Source organism: Vulpes lagopus, chromosome 5 (assembly GCF_018345385.1).
Source record: "Vulpes lagopus strain Blue_001 chromosome 5, ASM1834538v1, whole genome shotgun sequence".
In the NCBI taxonomy this organism is placed as follows: Eukaryota; Metazoa; Chordata; class Mammalia; order Carnivora; family Canidae; genus Vulpes; species Vulpes lagopus.
Window position 1 is genome coordinate 89,184,417 of NC_054828.1, and position 12,459 is coordinate 89,196,875.

The window sequence follows — 12,459 nt, forward strand, 5'->3', positions numbered from 1 at the left end:
GATTGTTTGTTACACATCGTTTAGATCACCAGAGCAGCCCATTTGAGAAGCAGTTGAATATTTGGGTTCTGAAAACTTCAGTCTAGTCATAAATAAGACTGTTAAGGTACAGAGGAATCTCTAGTTAACCACCATGCTGTTCCCATTTCTTCAGCTTGACTGTTATATATATATAAGTTCATTACAGTAATTCCCTTTTTAACAGAAAGATTGAAGTGATGATAAGACCCAGTCACTCACTAAACCTAGGTCCCTATTTCCCATGGCAGCCTTTTTTTGACAATGATGCCGTTTTCTCCATTGCTTGGTGGAATACCAGACAGGAGCAGCATAATGAAATACAGCATATTTGCCCATGAAACCTCTGCCCAACACAATCCCATGCACCTTGTAAAGCCAAAGATGATCTAGTTTTTGAAATAAAAACACATTGATCATTTTGCAGATGGAAACTAATTCAAGGAGATGAAATTGTTTTTCTGAGGTCTCCTGATATTTCTGCTGCATATGGTTTTGAATGCCTGGACTTTTCTTGTTTTTCTCCCATTGGACGTCAAAGATTCAGTTCCTTCCTTTTAAGGCTTCCAAGAAGCTAAAACCAACAGAAAGCTTCATATGTCCTTTTAAAAATGGATTTTAGATTGCAAAAACAGCAATGACAAAGAAGAGTTCCCTGTATCGATGTTTCTTTGTTCATTCGTTGACCAGATATTTATCTATTTTATAAATATTTCCAAGAAAACACTTCAGTATTGGATCTCTTCCCTACAGAAAGTACTTAGACTTGTGTTAGTACCTGAAGAGCACCCAGTGCTGAGTGAGAATTCAGCAATTAAGGGAAAATTTTCCTTCTAGTAATGTTTTAATAAGAAAAAAAAAAAAAAACCTGACAAGTACCTTAAAGTATAAGTAGGACTCTGATTTGGAGCAACATGACCAATACATTTCATTGGAATTACGTCTCTATAACCAGATAAAGATAAAAAGTGCCAGTCCTCAGCAAAATTGTGAGTCACCTTTGTCAATCTCGATACCCTCTTTATGCATCCTTTTGTTCTTTCAGCTCTCTTCTCTTAAACTTCAAGCCTCCAAAGCTTTCCTATTCTTCTTGCCTATCTTCTCTGCCATGCTCAATGTCTCCTGAAAATCCATTTCTTCCTCTTGTTTATGTAGGGATTTTGTTATATGAATGATAATGATATATCCTCAGCTGCAGGAAGACCTTACACTAGCTAACACCACTGATAACTTCAACGTTTGTTGGTAGAAACCCTCCTTTCCTCATAACTCTAAGCAAGGAAGATATAATACAGTTACTTTTAGTACTCCTTTCATAAAGCTAGCTGGTAGATGAGGCCTCCATGCTGAAAAGAACAGTCAAGAAAAATATGGAGAGACCAAGATAGAGCCCTGATCATACAACTCCTGAAGGCCACCTTAATTTCAGTTATATGATCAGTTTTCGCATAAGCTATTATGAGTTGTGTTTTCTCTTCCTAGCAACTGAACCTATCCTTAAAATCAATGATAGTATCACATATCTTCCCTTAGAAGGTCCAGTGGAGCTTCCATTTTTTATAATATGGCACAGTGCATTGTTTGGACCAACCCTTTGAGGGAAGTCAACTAAAAATGCTAAATAATCTATTAGAGACATCTTCTTAAAAACATCAAATGGACGATAAAGTAGTAAGAAATTGTTAGGACAAAATCTCAGTGAAATCTGAAATCTGTGCATTTTAAGCTGCTTTTGTCCTAAGGACAATGCAAAAAAGGCAAAACTGAGCATGCATTTAAAAATACTTCTTTGGCAAGGACTACAGAATTCATGAAGGCTGAATATATATTTCAAGGTCCAGGTCTCACTTGAGGTGAATGTCTAAAAGGAGACTCTACTTCTTTAAACATGGAACCCCCTCAGCCTACCCCTTAAAATAAGGGAGAACCAGAAGTAAACTCCCATCCCCTTTCTGTCTTGAGGAAATTGTAAGAAAATTTGCCTTGGCATTAGACAGAATGGGAATATGAGAGTCACTGAAAAGTTGGGACCACAGCAGGGCCTCCTTCGTACCTGCAGCCCGAATTACCATCATTTGGATTATCCTTTCGCAAAACAAAAAGACATTTTTGCAGATTTCTAGAATAGAATGGAACAATAAGACAGACAGCATGAACATTTGCGAAGACGGTGGTTTCTGACCTGAACATAAAGAACAGGTTGTGGCAATTGAGGGTTTTTTATAGAGAAGTAGTTCCATACAGGTTGATCTGCTATGGCCAATCAGCAGATGTTTCTAGTCTGTGATTAAAATCTTCTTTGTCAAATTTGCTGGCCATTGCCTATTTCTTATGACTCAATGAGGATGAATGAGAAGATAAACAGAGGTTGGGGAAGGCATATTAAGAACATGATGTCTCCAGTAGGGTACAACTACAGTGTTTTGAGAGTTTTTCTTTTGGAGTTTTAGATAGGAAAAAGATTTGAGTAGTGATAGTGTTGAAATTTACATCAACCTTGTGCCCCCAGAAACAGTGATAGTTAAGCAATTCTCCTACCCTTCTCTGTTCTGGGAAATGTTTAATAAAAAAAAATAGCTTGCCTTCACATATTTTAAGATAAGACCAGTCTCCATTCTCCCTCCCGACTCCCATAGACTTGCAGATTACATGGATGACTGTTGTCTACCTGCCTCTGGAAATCTTCAGGGTCCTTCCTTGTATTTAAAATGTATACCACTTAAATGTCCATTAATGATTAACATTTCTCCTATTGCAATAGCCTGAACAAAATCATCTTTTTAATTATCTGGTTAATTTTGTCTTTCACAAGTGGTACATAGACTGGTTCTACAATTGATGTGAATACATAATATTTGGAGTTAGAAACATTTCAAGCTTTTCCAAGAGTAGGCTCAAGGCTAGGAACAAAGTATATCTCACCTAAATGAGAAAGGATATGTTTGTTAGAAGTATAATGATCTAATCAGGAGGGCAAATCTTTCATTGAAACCTATATTTCTGTTAGTATGGAGGGTCTTAAGAAAAACAGGAGGAAAAAGAATATAAGAGATAAATTAGAAAGTGCATGCACTTGGAATGAGGCCATCATTTGAGGGCCAGTCTCTGTGGCTAACTAGCTGTGTGATTTGGGGTGAGCTTGGCATAATTGCCATTCCCAGTGGGAATGGCACTTTTTCTTTTACTCTTCCAACTAAATCTTGGATGTCACCCAAGCCACACATCTTATTTTAGGTTTTTTCTTTGTTAGTGGGTGTATCTAGTTCTAGTCCAGGACCCTCTCCATTTCTCCCTCTCCGTGATCACTGTGTCATGATTTGCCATTGAAACCTGTGCTATGACAAGAAATTATTTCAAGTTTAATTTGTGAATGCAGATAAGTGGAAACAGGTATTTATCAGAAATGACCTTATATTAACTTCGTTTTTTTCTTTGACAGAGACTAGATGGGTAGGTCAGAGATACGTGTTAGAAAAGGCTCCCCCCTTGTCAATGCATTTGGCAATGATATTCATTGTGGATGAGAGAAAGATGTAAGGATGAATCCTAATAAACTCAAGTAGATGTGACCTAATAATAAATATCTTGAAAGAACACCAATGTAGAAAAAAAAATGTTTCACTGGAAAATCATGTATTATCCACATATAGCACATCTCTATTCTCTACAAATGGCAGCCCTTCTGAGTTATCAGATTCTAATCTTTTATTGTCTTTCAGCTATTTTATGACTCTTTAGTTTGTTAGACATGCAAATTGTTTTGTCCAGGGGAGTTTTGAGTGACTTCCTTCTGGTGGAAACATCAGAAGTTTTGCTTCCATGTACAATTCAGTTCCTTTACTCAATATATATTTGTCCTCCTATTTTTTTTTCTTTGAGTTATTTATAACATCTGCCCAATTCATTAAAGGAGTAAAATATAATCTTTTAATACATGTTCATTTTTTATCACTTTGAGAGCTATGATTTTTCCTTTTTCTGAAAATTACCTTTTCATATTAATGAGATCGGAGAGCATTGGTACTATATTATACAATACTGGGACCAGGCAAACTTTCTTGTGTCTGTAGTCAACTAGGTATGCCAGAAAACAACCTGCTCCTGGAAGATATTTAAAATTGTTTAATTAGTCAGGTGAACAGGTTTGCTTTTCAAGGCTCCCTTGAAGACCTTTAACCAACTCTCCCACCAGTCGAAAGCTATTAACATCACAAACTACCCAACTACATCTGTTCCCAGCCACGATAGACTTCAAATAATCTAGCTCAGGCATTAAAAATCCCATAATCACCCTTCCCTACGTTCCTCTTGACCAACCACTGGTTCTGTTACAAAGATGCTTATTCTTGGTGTGGTAAATTTAAAATCTCTCTTTTGCCTAATTAACAGATATTCTTGACAGTCTGTGTGGTTGTGTATGGTAAAGTGATTGACAATGGGAATTATAATTATCAGTTGCTTCTACCAGATGACATATATTAGGTGCTTAATTTGGGATTATGAAATCAAATTACTTTTTTTAAAAGCAAAAGTCAGATCAAGTCTGCACTCTATGCTAGAGATTCAGATCAGGATCTGTCAACATGTAGTGAAGGGTTACATATATACATATATTAGGTACCAAAAAAAGTATTTGCAAATGATAAAAGATCATTTTTTCCTAAAAATCTAAGAATTTGAGAAAAAAGTTTAAATAAAAGAAAACATCAGATGTAGTTACAGGTCTGTATGAATTAAAAGAAAGGTAGGTATTGCGCCTGCAAATATTTATTACATGTAAACGTGCAGAGGAAATACAGTATAGTTCATTTATTTTTTTTTCTAAATAAAATGATCTGATCTTTCTCTTGATTGCCCCCCAATTATCTTCCCTTCAATATTAATCCCAGTATTTCTATGCCCCCCTTCTCCCCTCTAAAGGTCTCAGCTACAGAGGAGGGAAGCTGAGGCATCTGTGGCTTTACCTCCTCAATCTCTTTATTTTCTTTCCACAGTTACTAGAGCTCAGAAGTTTTTACTTCTCTTATCTACCCAGTACTTCCCTAATGTAAAATCTAAAAACAAATTCAAAACAAGGAATGTTCCCGAACTTTTCAAGAGTACACATGTAAAATATGAGAAAATAAATTTCCAGGTCCTCCATTTCTTTTAGGTACTCTTTTCAAATTTGGCCTGAGGAAGCTCCATGATATTTTTTCCATCTCCTCTCTCACAGTCTCCCCTCTCATTTTAGCAAAGCAAACTATTCATTTCCCTACCAGTAATCTCTCCATGGCCTCTGGGTGTGAAACACTGCAGCACACTGAACGAAGAGAGGATTACAACTGATTGAAGCAAGACAAACTCTGACACCTACAGCTACACAGAGATTAAACATAGCCTATCTCCTAACCAGATAATAGAAAGTCTTCCACCAGCTCGAAATATTTGATAAAAGGAGGAGAAAAGAGGATTATTTGTTGATTAATGAACATCTGCATAATAACAACTAAAGAATCTAAATTCCTTCTGTAATTCAGGCACTTTTATTATAATTACACAAGAATTCTCCATGTAGCCCTCATTTTAGAAATTAGAAAAATGAAGCTAAAAGGTGAAGGCATAGGGCCAGAGAGATTGGTAGGGCTCCGAGCCCAGACAGGCCAGCCAGTCTGACCAGAGCAAGCTGCCTCCAGGGTCCAGGGCTTTCCAAATCCTTCCTGAAGGTAGGAAGTGGAGGGACAGAAGCAAATGAACCCCGGATAGTCTGAGCTTCCTTTCATAAGACAGATACAGGACTCTTCATGAATTTCAATCAGTTTCTTTAAGAGCCAGTGAGAAAAGACTGTATATAGGTAGGGAATAGCAGTAGAGACACAGAAGAGACCCTCTTTCAGAAAATTTCTAAACATGTAAAATGTTTTACTGATTTGCTTCCTAATGAAGAAATGAATGCAACACTGGGCTCAGGTGTTTAACAGGTGCAGCACTAGAAGAAGAATCTGGAGACCACTCAATTGCCTTAGTAGGCATCAGTGATACAGTACAAATTATAAATTTACAAACTGCCTTGGTGACAAAAAGTATGCAGATGGTCTATGCATATGATTATTTCTAGACATATACAATATTTTATAGGAGTAAAAAAACTTTAAGGTTTTTTTAAAGAGTGAAGTACCAGAATCTTCCAAAACTCATTTTATTAATTTTATAGTTTCTTCTGTTATTAATATTTTTTTCTTGATCTTGGAAAAAGGTGGAAAATAAGGTAAAGTTCAAAAAAGAAAATAAGATCCTTGAAATTTCATTACCCACAGTTAATCACTGGTAATATTATACTCTCTCTTTCTTTCTATGGAAGTGTGTATATGTATATATAGTATAAAATTGCCAAATTTAGAATTAAATCATGTATTTGTATTTGTGGATACATGTATTTATAAATATGTATGTATACATATACATACATATTTATATACTCTTCCTCTTTTTTGTCCTTAAAATTATATCATAAACATTCCCCCATATTCTAAGAAGATGCTATTTTTAATGGCTATGTAATATTCTAGAAGGCATTTACATCACAATTCAGATGACCAAAATTCTATTGCTGTATATTTAAAATTCTTCCATTTGTTACTGTTATAAGTAATGGGAAGAATCAGCACTCTTTAAAGCCTCCATTTTTTTAACTGAAAAAAAAAAAACACTGAAAAATCCATAGAAAATTTTGTAATTATGGAAATGTTTTATTCTGCATTGTCCAATAACCACTATCCAAATTTGGCTGTTGGGTTTACACTATGTGGTTAGTGCAACTGAGGAACTGAATTTTTCATTCATTTAATTTATATACATTTAAATTTAAGTACTCAACATACATTAGTCAAAGGCAAACAAATTTAGTGTACTACCCTAGGTATTTGCTTGTATGCAGGAATACCCCCATCTTGTGGCCTTCTAGAATATTGCCTTTAAAATTGTTTGAAACCAAGGTGTATTTGCAACTATAAGCACAATTTGTAGTTGTAACTTCATGATGTTCCTAGATCACAAGAATATACCTAATAGTTTATATAAAATAACTGCAAATGTAAAGATTGACATTGCTAAAACACAGTAAGTTCTCAGGGTGAATAAAGTCACATCAGAAGAGTTACTGCTTTGACAAACCCTAAGAATAGGCATATTTTCTTTGCCATTGGGATAGTCACTCTTTTGTTTGATCTTTTATTTTTTTTGTTTGATCTTTTAATGAACAGATAAAATCTCTAAGAGTTACTGACATGTAAAATTAGGCCTTTTATTTGTTTTGCTATTTGAAAGTCCTCTTTGTTTTAAAATATTATTTAAAAATTTTATTCTCCTAGCAGTATTTCCTGTTTTCACATGTCTACCAATATTCCTGTTCTACAGATCCACTCAGTATTTTTGTTATAGAATCCATATTGCAAATCCTAATCTATTTGTCCTACATCTCAGGCTGATTCAACTTTCAATCCTTCCTCTAAATGTAGCACACAGTTTTCAAAATTGGCCTGATATATGTGTACATGTATGAATATATATGTATATATAAACATATACATGTGCATTTGTGTCTTTTGAATATATGAATTATTGGTGATTTAAAGAGGAGCAAAATTAAGATCCACCTTAACCCCAACTAAATTTCTCACTGATTGGACAATGGTAGAAAACAGGTGAAGACAAAAACATTGGCTTTATTACTGATGGAAGTAGTTTTTGTTTTTATATATTCAAGTATCATTAACATACCATGTTATATTAATTTAAGGTGTACAATAATGTGATTCAACAATTCCATATATCATTGGGTGCTCATCACAGGTGTACTTCTTAATCTGCACCACCTGTTTCACACATTCCCTCACCCACCTCTCCTCTAGTAACCATCAGTTTATTCTCTTAGTTAAGAGTATGTTTCTTAGTTGGTTGCTCTCTTTCTCTTTTTCTTCCCTTTGCTCATTTGTTTTATTTCTTAAACTCCACATATGAGTGAGATTATATGATATTTGTCTTTCTCTGATTGACTTACTTTGCTTAGCATTATACTGTCTAGCTCCATCCACCTCATTGCAAATGACAAGATTTCATTCTTTTTTATGGCTGAATAATATTCTAATAATATTCTTGTTTATCCATATCCAATCAATGAACATTGGTTCCATATCTTGGCTATTGTAAATAATGCTGCTGTAAACATAAATATGCATGTATCTCTTTGAACCAGTGTTTTTGTATTCTTTAGGTAAATATCCAGTAGTGTGATTGCTGTATTGTAGAATAGTTCCGTTTTTAACCTTCTGAGGAAACGCCATACTGTTTTCTACAGTGGCTGTACAAGTTCACTGATAGAAGTTTTTGGGTTTTTTTTTTTAATACGTCTTTTGGTATGGCAGTGATGAAATTTCTAATATCGAACCTCAGAATTAGACTGTTCTATCTACTCACAAGGAGCTCTGGAAAACCATGGGCCTCTCCCTAATGGCAGGTCCCTGTAAAAATTATAGGAGATAGAGTCAGACTGGAGAGGCACATATTATGAGCAGCTGGCCCCAGAGAGAAGAGAGAGATGGAGAATGGAGGGGGAGGTGGGAAGAAGAGAGTCTGCTGTAAGCAGGGTAGGTACCTCATATTCTATAAGTTATAATTCTACTTTGGGAAAAATAATTAAAGGCTGGGCAGACTGTTTAGGGGAATTCTCTCCTCATAGCAACTGGAAGACTGAGAAAAAGTATTCACACTAATGGAAATACATAAATGATATTCTAACATGTTGTTGGTGAAATCTTAGCTGTTTGGTAATTCAGCTTCCCCTGAGAGCTGTTGCAGAAAAGAATAGACATGTATCCATCTTTGCACAGCTCTGCACATCATTGTTCATCTTTTCCAAACTGAGGGGATCATAAATTAGGTGAATGTAATAAAAACTCTAAAAGGAAAACAAATACTGATTGTCAGACTCATTCCTCTCAAAATGCTGCTTCCGTTTGCCTGGGAAACTTAAAAACTCAGTTTGCCTGGGAGAATTCTAGCTCAAATACAAAAGAATTAGCTCAAAAGTCATTATATTATAAAACTGTTTAAAAACTATCAAGTTATAAAGGGAAAAAATCAGTAACTGCATAACAGCACTATAGCAATAATAATAAGTACAACATAAAATAAAAATATTTTATTCACAACAGCAATGAAAGTATAAAATTCTAATTGTAGGAATTTACCCTAGGGATATAGGTGCCATTGTAATAACAGTTTATTATAGGAATATTCACCACAGAAGTGTTTATAATCATTCTCATAAAATTATGGTGATAGATGTTTTTAAATGTGCTAACTTGGCAAAACTTTAAAACTCTCTGACAACTCTATATTGTCTTCAGCACTAAAGACTCACCAGTCCATGAAACAATAAATCTGAGAACAATTTTATTAGATCTACTAATATGTCATTCTAGGAATTGGTATTAAAGATAATAGTTGTATCTATGTAGATTGTAGCAATTCATCCAGAGAGTATTCTCTAGTGAGAAGAGATGCCAGGAAATTCACCTTGATTTAAGTTATTGAAGGTGAGCTCCCCATTTGCCACCATCAAACATCCCTGAAAATATCTGTGATCACTGAGGATGATCACTCTTAGAAATGTAGGAGGTATAGGCTATTGTTCAAAAAAGGATTTAATCAGGGCTTTTCTGTGTCAAGAAATTAAATGGGAAAGCTGCCCAACTCCTGACATGGGTCTCTGAGGAGAGAAGGAAATGATGCACGATTCCAGGAGAGAGTTCTGAACAGGCTGTGTATCACCTGAAAATACCAAGTGCAGAGATCCATAATATGAGTGTCAAAGCACGGTTCTTCTTTGAGCAAGCCTAGCACCAGGATCGGGATCAAGAGTACAAGTACAAATGCTGCCAGTAAGGCATTATAAGGATTTGTATCAGGCTGGTGTAAAACTGAAAGGCGATAATGTTTGCCATAAAATGTGTGCTACCAAATAAACCAATTCTGGCAGTTGAATTTGGCTCCCAGGCAACCGGTTTGTGACCCTTGACTCAGATAGAGAGCTAATCCTCCTTCAAAGAATTGGAACTGACTGTGTAGTAATCTGGTTCAGACAGGCATTCTCTGTGCTGGGCATTCTGGTTCTTTTGTATAGAAAGGACCAGTGTCAACAGTGACACCATGTGGCAGTGAAGACCAGTGGCAATGTGACTCCATCCACCTCTCAGTAATACTGTATTTTCTAATAATAGAACAGGTGAGAGGAGGGGCTTAAAATTCAATCAGGAAAATACTAGATAGAGTAATTCATGTACAGTGTAGTTTTATAATATTCATATCATTTTCAGAGGTTCCTCTCACCTTTCCTTCCTTTCTCTCTCCTTCCCTCCCTCTCTTCTTCCCTCCATCCCTCTTTCCCTTCCTTCCTCCTCCTCCTCCTCCTCCTCCTCTCTCTCTCTCTCTATTCTTTTCTTCTCATTAGTTTGTGAACTATCTCACGGTACATGAGATTGGAAGTTTATCAGGGTGGATATTATGTCTTCCTAACTACATTAGGTAGTTATTAAGAGAGGGATTTTCACTTCCCTCATGGGTCTAAACTACTTTCTGTGGGTACATGCTATTGGTATATCTGTCCATCAGAATGCACTCTTAAGGTAGAAATCTTTCTGCTAACTACCCCCATAGCCACCGATGGTTTTTCTCCTTTCTATGCCCATACCCTACTGTCCAACATCCAGAAATATGAATGCAAGATTGTTGACTGGTACATGAGCTAAACTGACAGTTGGTGGCACTGCTTCTCAACCAAAATTCCTAATGCATAAGAATAAGAAGTTTGGTCTCTTATTCACCGCAAGACGTGATCTAAACTCTAAGAACATGAGAATTGCTAGGGGAACAGATTTCTGAACCCAGCCGCTTAGAACAAATAGGTCTTGAAATCTGCAGGTTTGGTGTTTCAAGTAATTCCAATTCAGGTAGTACACAAATCACATTTTCTGAAGTAAAGACCTGGGATGACAGGACTTCAAACTCAAGAATAGGATAAGATAAAAGTTTCCTTCAGGTATATATTTCTGATATGAGAAGTTTGGCCAAAGTTTTCAGTGATATTGTGCTTCTATCATATATAGATATGGATATAGATCTAGATAGATACAGATATAGATCTGCATTGATCTGTATCTGTATAGATACAAATATAGATCCCTTCATGAGCAAGGTCATAATGAATGTTAATTCCACCAAGCCAGTGAGTGAGTGGCTGAGATTGTTATATATGTGTTTATTGACTTTGTTTCTAATATTTAACATTCATGTATGAGCATTTTAAATCACACTGAAAACTAAAAAAAAATAAATAAATCACATTGAAAACCAAAACAGTTTAACCATGAACACCCAAATACGTACCACCTAGATTCTGCAATAAATATTTTACTACCCTTATTTCATCAATTATCTATGTATCTATGCGTTCCTCTGTTATCCATCAATCTATTTTATTTTTTGACATGTTATTTTAATATAGGTTGGAGATATCAGTACAAATACTTCAGTATGCATCTTACTAACCAGAGTTCAAGATGTATTTATGCTTTTAAAAGTAAAATTTCTATACAAATGAAATGCTTACATCATTTGGGTATCATTCAATGAGTTTAGACGATCATATTTACCTATGCAACCCAATTCCTTGTCAACATGCAGAACATACCATCATCCCAGAAGTTCCCTCAGATGCTTTCCTATAGAAGTGGATCCTCAACTCCATCTCCCAGAGGCAGCCAATATTTTAATTATTTTCCACTATAATTCGGATTTGCTTGTTCTAAGATTAAACATAAATAGAATCATATATTAAGGTGTGTGTGTGTATCTATGTGTGCATAAAGCTTCTTTTATTTAGCATGCGTGGGGTTTTTTGAGAGCTAGCCACATTGTGAATAACAATAGTTTTTTTTCTTTTGTATTACTGGACAGTATTACAATCCACAAATATACTAGTTTGTGTGTCTACTATATTTGATGGAAAACCAGGCTGTTTTCAACTTGGGGCTATTTTGAATAATCCCGCTACAAACATTCAGGTGTAAATATTTTGTGGAAATATATTTTTATTTCTCTTGGATTAGTACCTAGTAGTAGAATTGCTAAGTCACAAGGGAGGACTATGTTGAGTTTTATTAAAAATTACCAAATTTTAAATAAAGTAGTTCTGTCATTTTAACCATTTTGATTTCCCACCAACAAAATATGGGAGTTCTAGTTGCTCCATATACTCATTGGCATTGTCAATCTTTTAATTTTAGTCATTTTGATATCTATCTAACAGTATTTTAGACTTTAACTGACCTAAATGTCAGCCTTTCTTTTTTCAATGAATCATGTAGCTTGTTTTTTATACTTAGAGCCATCCGAAAATAACTT